The following is a 14643-nucleotide window of genomic DNA, read 5'->3' as shown; positions in this document are numbered from 1 at the left end:
CAGAGGTAAATAGGGATTCATTCTTCTGACAACATACAACATGCTGCATGCTGAGTACTGTTCTGGGGTAAATAGACATGGCTCCTGACCTCACAGAGCTCCAAGTCTAGCTAGGGGAGACGGTAATATGAGAAAATGCAAAATGGCAGGGTCGTCTGTAGGGCACCTAATTCAGCCTGAGGAGTAGTTTGAAGAGCCTTCGCAGAGCAAGTGACTTCTTAACTGACTTACAGATGAAGAAAAGTTAGCCAGAGGTTCCAGGTTAAGGGGAAAGAATATATGAAAGCCCTGAAAAAAGATAGTTGGAGCAACCGAAAGACTCCAACATGGCTGCACTGTGGAGTGTGGAGATTAGACAGAGGCCAGAGCACAGAGGCCTGTAGGCAAAGTTAAGGAGTTTGAACTTCCCCTTTGAAGAGCACCCAGGGAGGTATTTACAAGTTTTAAGCAGGAAAGTTAGATGAACAGATACAAGTTGAAGGTAGACCATTCCTGCTGCCTTCCTGTAGAGACTGGACTGGAGGGACCCTGGAGCAGGAGATAAGGAGAGCATTTGCCCTGGGCATTGACATCCTTGATCCAGGAGAGAACTGATAACAGCTTGGACAAGGGTCATGGCAGTGCAGACCAACAGGAAGTAGACCCTACAGGGCTTGTTGAGGATGAAATCTCACCAAGGGAGGGAAGGTGAGGGAGAAAAGGTTTTAGTTCTGGCTGGAGGGAAATGAGTCACAAGATGAAAGAACTCCAGGCCAGGGAGATCTGAGGGCCACAGAAAGGTGTCACCAAGAGAGGGACACATGGGGGCCTTCTCCGGGGCAGTGCCAACCTCTCACAGAGCCTGGGCTATTTGGGGCACAGGGCTACCAGAGGCCAAGGGCAGATGAGGTACTTCTGTTCCTGCCTCTCAGCGCTGTGCAGCCTCTGTGTGGACCCCATCCTGGCTGGGTGAGCTTCTTTCTGGCTGAAGGCCCAAAAGGAGAAACTTCCAATAGCCCAGCTCTCCTGAGATGCACTGGGCACTGAGCTCAGCACCCCACAAGATTTACCCCAAGCAAGGCTCACCAAATCCCAGCAGAGTAGGGGTGGGGAGGTGCTATCCTCATGTTTACAAATAGGAAAGAGGGGCTCAGAGAGTTGAAATGACCTGTCAACAGTCAGGAAGTGATAGAATGATGTTCTTTTTTTTTTTTTTTCTTTTTCAGTTATCACCTATGTATTTTTTACTGTGGTAAAATACGCAAAACATAACATTTACTACCTTAGCCATTTTAATTTTTTAAAATTTTCTTTATTAACTTTAATTAGAGGATAATTAATTTACAATATTGTAATGGTTTTTTGCCATACCTCAGTATGAATTGGCCACAGGTATACATGTGTCCCTCCCACCCTGAACGCCCTCCCACCTCCCTCCCCACCCCATCCCCCCAGGTTGTCACAGAGCACCGGCTTTGGGTGCCTTCCTGGGTCATATATCAAATTTTGGAGAACTTCTGATACATACAGCAAACCGCCTCTACACTCAGTCCCACCACGAAGGTTGCCATAAAAGCAGAGAGTTTAAACTCGTCTCTGCCTGGCATGACAGAGAGGTTGCAAGTGTATTTGAGGCTGCTGTGTTACAACACCCAAGGCTGAAGCTACTGCAGGATGACAAGGCAGATCTCACAGGCATGGAGGAAGCAACAAGAAAGTTGTGGGGTGTTAAAGGCAGATGGTACTTAGAATGGGGCATGTTCTCTCTAGAAGCAGGCTAGAGCTAATGGGATAAAGACCAAGCAGTGTACAAAAGGCTTGGTAGGAACATCACCAGGAAGACTGGAATCCAAGAACAGAGTTCAAATGACTTGGCAAAATCACCCAATGAGGCCCCGAGGCATCATTCTTGCCGGTTCTTTCTTCATTTTATCATATTTTTCTTGTCTTTAAAAATGTGGGCTGGAGTATCAAAGGGCACAATCAGCAAAGTGAAAAGGCAACCTATGGAATGGAAGAAAATATCTGCAGATTATATATCTGATAGGAGGTTAATGTGCGGGATACATAACTCTTACAGTTCAGCAACAACAAAATAACCCAATTAAAATATGGGAAAAGGACTCGAATAGACAGGATACACAAGTGGTCAACAGATGCATGAAAAAATACTCAACATCACTACTAGAGAAATGCAGATCAGAACCACAGTGAGATACCCCTTCACACCCATTGTTGTTTAGTTGCTAAGTTGTGTCTGACTCTTTTGTGGCCCCATGAACTGTAGCTCCTGCTCTGTATGAGGGATTTCTCAAGCAAGAATACTGGAATGTGTTGCCATTTCCTTCTCCTGGGGACCTTCCTGACCCAGGGATTGAACTCACATCTCTTGCTTGGCAGGTGGATTCTTAATCATTAAGCCACCTGGGAAGCCCCTCACAGACATTAGGATGGCTATCATTTTATACATATATAAAACAAAGAGAAAATGACAAGTTTGGTCAATGATTTGGAGAATTTGGAACCCTTATTCATTGCTACTGGGAGTGCAAAGTAGTGCAGCCACTCTGGAAAAGAGTATGGCAATTCTTCAAAAAATTAAAAATAGGGCTACCATATGATTCATTAATCCCACTTATGGGTATATATCCAAAAGAATTGAAAGCAGGAGCTCAGTGAGATAGTTGCATGCTTATGTTCTTAGCAACATTATTCACAAGAGTCAAAAAATGTGTAAGCAACCAAGTGTCCACTGACAGACAAATGGATAAACATAACGTGGCATAAATATAGAATGGAGTATTATTCAGCCCTAAAAAGGAAGGAAATTCTGACACATGCTAAAATATGGATGAACTTGGAGAGCATTACACTAAGAAGCCAGTACGATCCATCTCTATGACATATCTAAAGTAGTCAAATTAATAGAAACAGAAGGTAGAACGGTGATTACCAGGGGTTGAGAGCAGGAGAAAGTGGAAGTTTTTGTTTAATTAGCATAGAATTGTAGTCATGCAAGATAAAAATTTTTGGATATTTGCTTCAGAACGATGTAAATATACTTAATACTACTGAACCATGTACAGCTGACCCTTGAACAACATGGGTTTGTTGTTCTGAACTGTGCAGGTCTACTTAATACACAAATATTTTTCTCAACAGATACATGTTACAGGATTATAATTCTCAATTGGTTGAATCTGTGAAAGCAGAACTGTGGATATGGAGGCTGAATTTTCAACTGCATGGAGTGTAGCACCCCAAACCCCTGTGTTGTTAGAGGGTCAACTGTACTTAAAAATGATTATGATGGTAAATATTATGTGTATTTTATCACAATTACAGTCTTAAAAAAATTTCAAATGTGGGTTAGAATACATATTTTAGAGAGCTCCTTCTCTCTGCAGAAACCTCAGCACTACTTTCGCCTGCGTTTCTGAGCCTCCTCCAGGAAACTTTTTCAGACAATGGGAAGAGTGGGAATGATTCTTTGACAAGGCCACTTCCAAATCTCCTCCCACACCATCCCGCCAGCCTGCAGAGTCCCTCCTCTTTCGCCTATACCCGATGGATGTTCTTGTTTCCAGTGTGTTCATGGAATGTGTATTCTCAGAGGTAGTGGATGAAAACTGTTGATGAGGAGAAAGGTGTGGACAGCTTATTCCAGCCCCGTTAAGTTACAAGGAGCTCTGCGCTTGCCCAGCAATAGCATAGCTTTGTAGATTTCAGGCAAGCCTATGCTTCCTCTGAAATGTTCTTTCACTGCAGGTACGAAAACACAGTAAACCGTGATCCAAAAAAACCCCGTCCCCCTGTGAATGGTGCTTTGTGAGCCGGTTAATGTATAACACTTTAGAAAACTGGGCAGGGAGCATGTTTGCTTTTCCAACAGGAACCACATCAGGGGTGTCAGCTGCCAATAATCCCAGGATTCTGTGGTCATAGGCTTTGAATATGCAGCCAAACTTTGGCATCCAGACGTAGAGGCCAGTGATTTCCAACCTTTTCACCACTAAGGATCCCTCTTATTACTCTTTCCCCTGTGGGCCCCACATTTGGAAAATTTTTTTATCTAGCAAAACTACATTTATTACGGAATAATTCATTTTCCCAATTTTTACTTGCTCAGTGCTTCAGATCTGCATGAGATAACCATACCAAGCTAATATAATTCCAGTCAAAAGTGAAGAAACATGATATTGTACTTAGCTTTCTGTGGCTTTGTCTTGGCCAAATGTACAATTTCTATTAGACTTTTTACAAATGTTTTTTAGAAAAATAGCTTAAGAGCACCAGTTACTCCCTTTAGAGACCTCCAGATTGAGAACTGCCAGTACAAGATAGTGGGTGCCCTGACAGGATGACGACCAGCTGAAGAAGCTCCAAAGTCCATGAACCAGAAGTAGACAATAATCTGTTCATCAGGACGCCTCCCTGCTTTATTTCACTCATATTTCTCTAGCTTAAGTGTTTCATTTTTTTCTCATGCAAAGGGAGTGATGAAAGAGATCATTCCTCAAACAAAAATAACAAATGGTTACCAAGCCCCTTCTTAGAAGCCTGGTAATATGACAAGACAAATCTCAGACATGAGTCTGCCTCCCCCAGATCCCTTGCTCCCAACTTCTAAGGATCTTCTGTTGGATGGTGCCTTGGACACTCATCTAAGCCACATGGAATACAAATGGACATGTCTATGTTTCTCTCCGCACTATGTGCTGTGCTGTGCTTAGTCACTCAGTTGTGTCCTACTCTTTGAGATCCCGTGGGACTGTAGCCACCAGGCTCCTCTGTTCACAGGGATTCTTCAGGCAAGAATCCTTGGGTGGGTTGCCATGTCCTCCTCCAGAGGATCTTCCCAACCCAGGGGTCGGACCTAGGCCTCCTGCATTGCAGGCAGATTCTTTACCATCTGAGCCATCAGGGAAGCCCAAGAATACTGGAGCGGGTAGCCTATCCCTTCTCCAAGGGATCTTCCCAACCCAGAAATCAAACTGGGGTCTCATGCATTTCAGGTGGATTCTTTACCAGCTGAGCTACCGGGGAAGCCTGTCTCTCTGTGCTACCATACTGGAATCTTCTTAAGGTCAACAACTTGGTTCTCTTTTTTCTTTGTAACTCTGCATTTCCATCAACCAGTGTGGTGCAGTGCTAAGCACCAGCAAGTGCTTAGTGGAATGATTGACAGCGCATTCTAGGGTGGGTTAATAGTTGAACTCTCGGAGCTAGATTCCAAGCTCCTTCAAGGCAGACACTATGTCATTCACGTCTGTGTTCCCAGCACCTGGCACAGTGTATGGGCCCAGAGTGGTCACTCAGTAAATGCCTGGATGGATGGATGCGTGAGTGGATTCCATAAGGCAGGAGATGGTACGTTGCAGCTGGATACCAGGTGATGATACATAGACTGGTTATTACAGGCACACAGGTCACGGGCCATAGGTATAACTGCTCCTCACCATTTAGTTTTGTAAGTCATCACCCAGGGCTGCCATGTCTCTAGCTCATCCTTGGGTAAACACTCCCTCTGTGACACTCAGTATAACCCCATCCTCTCCCTCCTACCTCATCACCCTCCCACCTTGCCATGATCGAATATATACACCAACATAACACTGGGACCATCAAAGAGCACAGTTCAGTGCCCTGGCACCCCATTTGGGAAAGGGCACTGACCCCTGCTATAAAAGAAGCTCAGAAAGGATGGAGAATGAATGTGGCCGAGACATGTCTCTCCCTGTGGTGTCACCAAGTGTAATTTAAGCAGAGGCATTCCTGCAGTTGTCACACCCAGGCAAGTGTGGGGAATGAAACAGTTGTCTGTGACTGATTTAAACTGTGGTTTTGGACAACTGTGGCCTGGATTGAAGTGTCCCATCTGTTAAATTTAGTGTCCAAGGAAGCTGTGAACATGAGCTCTCAGAGTCCCAGCTTTAGTTCTGTGCGGTCCTGGACAACTCAGGAAGAGCTTCTATCTTCAAACCAAATTGGGCATTTTCTCTGCATCTGAAGGTTGTTTTAATTAATACAGTTATTCCTGGCAGGATAGTGGAATGCAGGAACAAGGTAGGCAGAATGTGGAGGGGGCAGGGAGGGGAATGGGGGAAGCCTCTTTCCAAGTATTTAAGAGATAACCAGGACTATCCTTATGCAAAGGTCACCCAAAGGCCCCCTTCTCGAATTCCCACCTCTACCCCCATCCTCAACCCATCCCAACCCCCCTTTTCTCTAAGCCCAAGTCCCCTTGATAATCCCTGCTTCTAGCAAAGGCATTGTAAGCTCCCATTCAAATGAAAATATTATTAAGACATTATCAACAAGTAACATCTACGGCACACTTGCCTATCAGGTTTATGCTCCTAAGATGATAGAGCCTGGAGGAAACAAATAATATGGTTTGGATGGAGGAAAAAAAGGACACCAGTAGTAAGAGAAAAAGATGCAGAGTAGAGAAGGTGGTCCTGGGTGAGACTTGGCCAGTGATAGAAGGTGAGAGTTCTGCAAGGAGCATGCAGGATGTTACTGGGGTGTCCAAAGAGAAGGCTAGGCGAAACACACAGGTGTGGAGATCCCTGGCACGCGATCCCACCCTGGGTGGGCCCTTGCTCACTGTCTCCATTCAAGTTTCAATTATACCCATTCTCAGTGGCAGCTTCCCAGCTGCCCCGGTCAACTAATCCATGACTGCCTACAGCTATATTTGGCTAGGCAGCCTCCTGTGTCTACACATACCAGCTTGGGGAACTCACATAAACTCCTCACTCCTCCAGATGTAGGTTATTCCCTGTCTGATCTCCCATTCCATTATTTGCCAACATGAACTCTGAAATCCAGCCCAGTCAATCCACCTCACTGTTTTTTTTTTCTTGAAGCGCATCCCCAACACACACCACGTTTCCCTCTGACTGACTCAGGGCCTGAAACTCTGAAGCCCAGAAACTCCGCAGCTCACTCTACCCCATTCCCCAAATGCCTGTTGTTGTTTAGTCACTCAGTCACGTCCGACTCTTTGCGACCCCATGGACTGTAGCCCACCAGGCTCCTCTGTCCATGAGATTTCCCAGACAAGAATACTGGAGTGGGTTGCCATTCCCTTCTCCACAGGATCTACCCAACCCAGGGATTGAACCCGTGTCTCCTGCATTGGCAGGTGAATTCTTTACCACTGAGCCACCAGGGAAGCCCTCCTCAAATGCCTACTTTCTCTCAAAGCACTATGATCCTTCAGGATTGTCTCATCTACTGCATGAGGAAGCTCTGGACAATTCTAAATTCTGTGAAATGAAAACAATAATTAAATATGCACAATCTACTGGAGGATATAGACAATAAAATAGACAATTGTAGTAAAAGTGTGATGAATGAAGTTTGTAGGTTCAAATCCTATTTCTGCTATTTATTACCTGCTTAATTATGGATAAATCACTCAAGTTCTTTGAACCTCAGTCTCTTCATCTATCAAATGGGGAAATGAACAGTACTTATCTCACTGGGCTAATGGAGACATTCAATGAAACTATGCATGTAAACACCTGGTACAGGGCTACTCCCTTCTGTTCCAGGACCTTAAATATGATCCAAGAGTCAGTAAGTGCTGGTGGAGGGCTTGTCCCTATTTCTTTAGGCTGAAGATTCTCTAGGGAAAAGCTTTGACAAAAAGCAGAAATGCACAACTCAAGCAAAGTCCCCCTGGAGTGGCAGAGAAGAGTGAATGTCTGGACGAGTGTTGGGAAAGGAAGAAGCTGACTTCCTGATGCAGGAGAGACTGCAGGCACTTTTAGGAAATGAGCAGCGGCAGAAATATGTTGGTTGAAGGGCAAACTGGGCAAAGTACCACTTGGTAGACAGCAATCCCGCTCCTCAGCTTCCGGAAAGGGGAGAGGGAAAAATACACCCCAACCCCTCCACTCACCATGAGGCACTAAATCCAGAAGCCTCGGGGTCTTCCCTACTGAGGGATAGGCACTACTTCTCACCTCAAGGGAAACAAGAAGCTCATTGTTGGGGTCCTGCATGACAAGATTACCAGTAGGTCCCAAACTTGGGCCCAGCCCACCATGGCAGTATGACACAGAGGAAGTGGCCACGTCTTCCATCCAGAAGCTTGGATCTGAATCTCAGCTCTGCCATGGAAAGACCATTATTACTGGTGTGAAAACTAAACTTGATGATGAACAGGAAGCACACTGTACATTACATGTGTTCTGTCAAAGTCAGCTGAAGTGGAGGTGCTAAGGAAGGATTTGCTTCCTGTGCTTGGAACATCAGCTCATGTTGGGGGCGTTGTGCTTGTGTTCATTCTCTAAAACATTATTCCCAGTATTTTCCACTAGTCTAGAGTTTCCATTACTCTTTTTTTAAGATTTATTTACTTGTTTTTGGCTGTGGTGGGTCTTTGTTGCTTTACCTGGGCTTTTCTCTAGTTGCGGTGAGCAGGGGCTACTCTTGATGTGTTGCGCAGGCTTCTCATTGTGGCGGCTTTCTCTTGTTGTGGAGCACGGGCGCTACAGCACATGGGCTCAGCAGTTGTGGTACACGGGCCTTAGTTGCCAACGGCATGTGAGATCTTCCCAAACCAGGGATTGAGCCAGTGTCCCTTGCATTGCAAGGTGGATTCTTAAACACTGGGCTGCCAGGGCAGCCCTCTCATCACACTTATAACCCTGTCCTTTGCTACCTGCTTAAAGGAGCCAAGATTTAGCCAGACTTCAGAGTGGGAGCTGATCTCCTATGAACCATGAGGCAGGTCTCGGCCTGTACTCTCTGGGCTTTAGTTTTCTTGCCGTCTGGTGAGTGTGCTGTGCTCCATTATCTTTTCCCACCCCCATCCTTTAGCTATTCCTCCCTCCCCTTGATCTTATCAAAGCCAGGCTTATACTTCAAGGCCCAATTCAAATTCCTCATCTCATGAATCTTCCTCCCATGCTCTATCATTGTTGAGATCAATACATCCTACATGTATTCACTTTTAACAAGCTGGGTTGTATGAAATGTGACTGCTTCATTTCTGTTAGCCTTGCCTCCCCCAGGCAGCATGGAGGCAATTTGAAAGCTGTGTGTGTTTGTGTGTGTATGTGTGCTTGTGCTCAGTCACTCAGTCATGTTCGACTCTTTTCTGACTCCATGGACTGTAGCCCACCAGGCTCCTCTGTCCATGGGATTTCCCAGGCAAGAATACTGGAGCAGGTTGCCATTTCCTTCTACAGGAGATCTTCCTGACCCAGGGATCAAACCCACATCTTCTGCATTGACAGGTGGACTCTTTACCACTGAGCCTCCTGGAAAGCCCAATTTGAGAGTTAGGGCCAGTCAAATCTCTCTTTTTCATATTCTTGCATTCCTTCAATGGGCAAGCATTATGCTAGGCTCTGGGGCTACAGAAATGAACTTGACACAGTCCCTGTCCTCAAAGTGGGGTCAACACCTCAAAGAAAGATTTGAGAGGAGTGCTACACCATTTGAGGTCACTGGCTAGGGGAAAGTATTTGAGGTAGAAAAAAGGGCACATGGGAGGGCCTGGGGAAAGGGAAAGTCAGGTTGTGTTCTGAGGATAATTAGGGCACTGTATGTGTACCTGTGTGCTCACTTCAGTCCTGTCTGACTCTTTGCAACCCTATGGACTATAGTCCTCAGGGATCCTCTGTCCATAGGATTGTCCAGGCAAGAATACTGGAGTGGGTTGCCATGGCCTCCTCCAGGGACTCTGGTTGGTTCACTGTTGTCTCCCCTGCAGTTAGGTGAATGACTGGCAAATACTAGGTGCCCATATATGTTTGTTGAATGAGTGAATTTGATGAGTAGATTTGATGATAGTAAGCTAGGGCTTGAAGTAGTTGAGATTTCTCCTTGCCTGGCAAGAGCCAGAAAGAGGAGACTGACAGCCCTGAAGATCTTCTGTATTGAACTTCCCCAAATCTACTCTCTCCTTCAGACCATGACTTCCAATTTTCAGAAGTTTAATTATGGTGTGTCTTGGATTTTTTAGGCTTGTTCTGTTTGGGGTTCACTCAGCTTCTTTGAGTTGTAGGTTTATATCTTTTGATAAATTTGAAAAATTCTTAGTCACTATTTCTCCAAATATTTTTTTCAGCCCCATACTCTTTACCCTCTCCTTCTGAGATCCAATGATACAAATATTAACTCTTCTGCTATTGTCCTACAGATCCCCGAGGCCCTGTTCACTTTTCTCAGTCTATTTTCTCTCTGCTATTCAGATTGGGTAAGTTCTATTGATCTGTCTTTATGTTCACTGGGTCTAGGCTATTTCTACTCTGCGACTGAGCCCATCCTATGAGTACTTTTGCTGTGGTTGTGTTTTTTAGTTCTATAATTGCTCTTTCGTTCTTCTTTACATTTTTTATTTCTTTGCTAGGATTTCCTATGTTTTTCATTTGTTTCAAAAGAATTCGTAATTGCTTGTGCGGCTCCCCTGTGCCTCAGACAGTATAGCAGATGCAGGAGACATAGGAGACACGGGTTCTATCTCTGGGTTGTGAATTCCCCTGGAGAAGAGAATGGCTACACACTCCAGTATTCTTGTCTGGAGAATTTCATGGACAGAGCAGTCTGGTGGGCGATAGTCCATAGGGTTGCAAAGAGTCAGACATGACTGAGCTACTAATACTTTCATGGAGGCCAAGTAGCCCTGCTTCACATTGCCTGTTCAATCTCCTCCCTGCAGGTGGGCGTGGAGACTCAGCACAGCAGGATTACGGCAGGGGAGTTGAAGTGCTGACTGTTTCTGCCACTCAGGGCTTAGAAGATCAGCTCCCCATTCAGGTCCACTGAACTCCCAGGGGAGTGGTGTGCTGTTGTTCCACTGATGTTTGGTTAGAGTAGGGTGTGGGAAGTGCTTCCCAAAAGGTGTTCTGTTATTAGGTTACCTTTTTCCTAGGCCTTTGGCTAGGAGGAACATGCTTTCCTTAGAACTTTTTTGATTGGCGCCTGTTGGAAGTTTTGGGTTGGGGGCTTCTGAAGAGTCCTATCTGGAATATATGGGAGGAAAAAAGAAAACTCAGAGACCTCAAGGTTATGTTGGTTCTCAAGTCAAGAGGTCCTTAGGTTGCCTGTCTTCTTCACATCTTTCAGTCTTCCTATGCTTGTTTGTTGTGGTAGTTTTCCAGTGTTTGTTAGTTTTAGGAGGGAGGACCTGGAGGAAAGGAGAGGGGAACAGTATCCTTCTGTCTTGGCCAAGACCAGAAGTCTGGACCATGAATTGTAACCTGACATCTCATTTTAGGCATTAGATCAAGTCAGTCACCACCTGCTAGGAGAGGCTTTGGGATGTATGTATAATAAGCATTTCTTACATTTCTGTACATCATGAGTTTCAGCAGAGCTTTTATATCCAGGATTTTACTTGCTCTTCATGATAATTCAATGAGATACATACTATTGTTAGTATCTCCATTTGATAGTTGAGGAAACACCCAGAGATGAGTTAATTTGCCCAGTAATGGCAGAGCTGACATTTAAGCCCAGGCCTCCAGACCCCAGTTTAGGGCTCCCTTCACCCTACACATCAAAAATGGCCACCAGGCAGATCTACTTCTCACTCACAAGCCTCCCTTTGAAAGTGGACTCCCAGGGGGTTCCAGGTTGCCTCCCCCTGCTACTCCAAGACTTTACCTTCTTCCCTCTCTTGCACTAGATCAGTTGGCAGGAATTTTCCAAGTACCCAGTACTGCGACTTCACAGTAAATATGTTCCAAAAGGTCACAGACTTCAGTCATCCCAGTCAATCCAGACCAGCAGGGAGGGGTTGGGAACGGGGTACTGTTCTGTATCCTCTAGACATCGCAGCTGTGGGGATTTAGCAGAAATGTTAACTGGGGCCAGGACTTGCGCAGTCACATGGGGCCCTGTGCTTCGAGAGGCCCCGGGCCTGGCTTAGTGCTCTGCCATCATCATCATGAAATTCGTTATAAATTTTGAACAAACAGTCCTGCATTTTCAGTTTGCACTGGGCCTCACAAATGATGTAGCTGTTTTGGGCTGAGGCCCATCTTACAGTTCTCTGAGAGCAGAGTTCACTCTCCCAGAAAAAAGCAGAGGAACCTGCAAAGTTATGGCCTTGAAGGAAGGCCCCCAAGCATGAAATCTGTTCCTGTGCCTTTCACACCATATTCCCATCCTTTTGTAATCAGTCAGGCTCACCGACCTGTGTGAACTTTATCCCTGAGCCGAGTGCCCTTGCACCTCCAAGTCTTGGCTATGTTGCTCAAATCTACCAGACCACTGGCACTTCATTTTTCAAAAGTGGTTTCTGTCTTATTAGACAGAATACATTTGATATATATATATGTAAACCTCCCCACTACATACAATCTCCCTTTAAAAAAAATCGAGGTAACATTGGTTTACAACATTATAGAAGTTTCATGTGTACAACACTGTATTTCTACTTCTGTATACACTACTGTGTGCTCACTAGAACTTTAGTTTCCATCTGTTATCATGCAGTTGACCCCCTTTTTTTCAGCCTTCCCCTCTGGATACCACTACTCTGTTTTCTGTATCTGTATGTTTATTTTTGTTTGGTTTGGTTTGTTAATTTATTTTTTAAAATTCTACACATGAGTGAAATAGTACAGTTTTGTCTTTCTCCGACTTATTTCACTTAGCTTAATATAGACAGATGGCAAACCAGCATAGGAAAAGATGTTCAATGTCATTAATTATTAGGAAAATGCAAACCAAAACCACAATGAGGTATCACCTTACACCTGTCAAAATGACCATTATCAAAAAGGAAAGAAATTTTAAAATATTGGTAAGGAAGTAGCAAAAGGGAACACTCATACAGTCTTGATGGGAACGAATTGGTGCAGTTAGTATGGAAAATAGTATGGACATCCCTGAAGAATAGAACTACCATATATGATCCACCTATTCTGCTTCTGGGTATATGTCCAAAGAATATGAAAACACAAATATGAGAAGATATCTGCACCCCCTTGTTTACTGCAGTATTATTTACACTAGCCAAGATAGGGAAACAACCAAAGTATTCATCAAGAGGTGAGTGAATAAAGAAGATGTTGTATATACCCATACATATAAATGAGATACTACTCAACCATAAAAAGATGAATTTTTATCATTTGCAACAAAATGGATGGACTTTAAGGCTCTTATGATAAATGTGAACTAAATCAGATGGAGAAACACAAATACTTTATGCTTTCACTCCTTTTTTAAAAAAATTGCAATATATGAGATAATTGTAGATTCTCCTTCAGTTGTAACAAATAATACAGAGAGATCCTGTTTACCCTTTCCCTGGCTTTTTCTGATGGCAACATTTTGCAAAGCTCTATGGTATGGCAACTAGGATATTGGTATTGATATAATTCACAGATTTTATTCCAACTTCCTGTTTCACTTACACTCATCTATGTATGCATTTAGTTCTCTGGGGTTTTATCACAGGTGGTTTCATGTAATCACCACCAGAGGCAAAATTCTGAACAGTGCCATCACCTCAAGGATCCTTCGTGATATTACCCTTTCATGGCTGCACCCACATCCCTCTGACAACCTTCTTTCCCACCCGTGGAAAATACTAATCTGTTCACCATTTCTAAAATTAGGACATCTGGGCTGGTTGCAGGTTTTGGCTATCATGAATATCACCTCTATTTTTGACCATGTTTTCTTCTTATGAATTCATGACCACTTTAAATGAGTTGGTAAAGCAAGATTTGTTGAGAAAAGTCTTTGAATCGCCTCTCAGTTAATGATTCTTTTCAATTTAGAGGCAACCTGGGCCAGGAGAAAGCTGTAGGACTTTGGAGTTGGAAGAATTGTTTTTTATAAAAACAAGGCTCCATTATTTCCTTTCTGTGTGGCCTGAGGCTGGTTACTTAACACTCCACCACCATCACTCCCACCGCCATCACCCCAGCCTCCACTGCACCTCCCTTATCTCTGTTTACCAGGAAAAACAATACCTCTGTGCAAAGTTGTTTTTGTAAAGACTAAATGAGATAGCACATAAAAGCTCCCAGTACTTTGGGGCGCTCCAGAGTTCCTGCTCCCTTGACCAGCCAAGAAGGGGAAATGAATTAAATATAGTGGGAAGTCAAAATTGTACACTTTGAAAATGCTGTTTCAATACTCCTAAGCATTTACAACAATGGGAAAATGGGACAAGAATGACTGTACAACTGGGACTTATAATTAGCTTAATGAGGCTTCTAAAGAGCTCTAGGAGGGAGCTGGGAAGACTTAACTAAGTCAAACAAGACCTTGTCCCATCTCCCACTCCCTCTCCCAACTTCAGGGAGGCTTAATTAGTTTAGTGACTCTTTTCTTTCAAGATCTGGCTATAAGAAGCTACAGCCTTCTTTAGTCCAATTTTTCAAGACTCCTAAATTAGCAGAGCCCAGATGAACAACATTTTATGGGGACTGAAAAAGAGTCCTTACCCCATTTGGAAAACTTTCATAATTGTGTTTGTTTCTAACCCCCTCCCAGTCTTTCCTTCACTCTTGAACTCAAGACTACCTCCACATTTTATGTTTCAATTCTATAAGCTTTCCCAGCACTCAAAGAGCTATTTACAGATATATTTATAGCTTGGGCAAAGAGATAGTATCACTTCCCTCAGACTTTCCCTGCTTTTGTTGTTGTTGTTGTTATTGTTGTTGTGAAATCCCAGAA

Source organism: Bos javanicus, chromosome X, assembly GCF_032452875.1.
Source record: "Bos javanicus breed banteng chromosome X, ARS-OSU_banteng_1.0, whole genome shotgun sequence".
In the NCBI taxonomy this organism is placed as follows: domain Eukaryota; kingdom Metazoa; phylum Chordata; class Mammalia; order Artiodactyla; family Bovidae; genus Bos; species Bos javanicus.
This window is presented reverse-complemented; position numbering follows the sequence as displayed.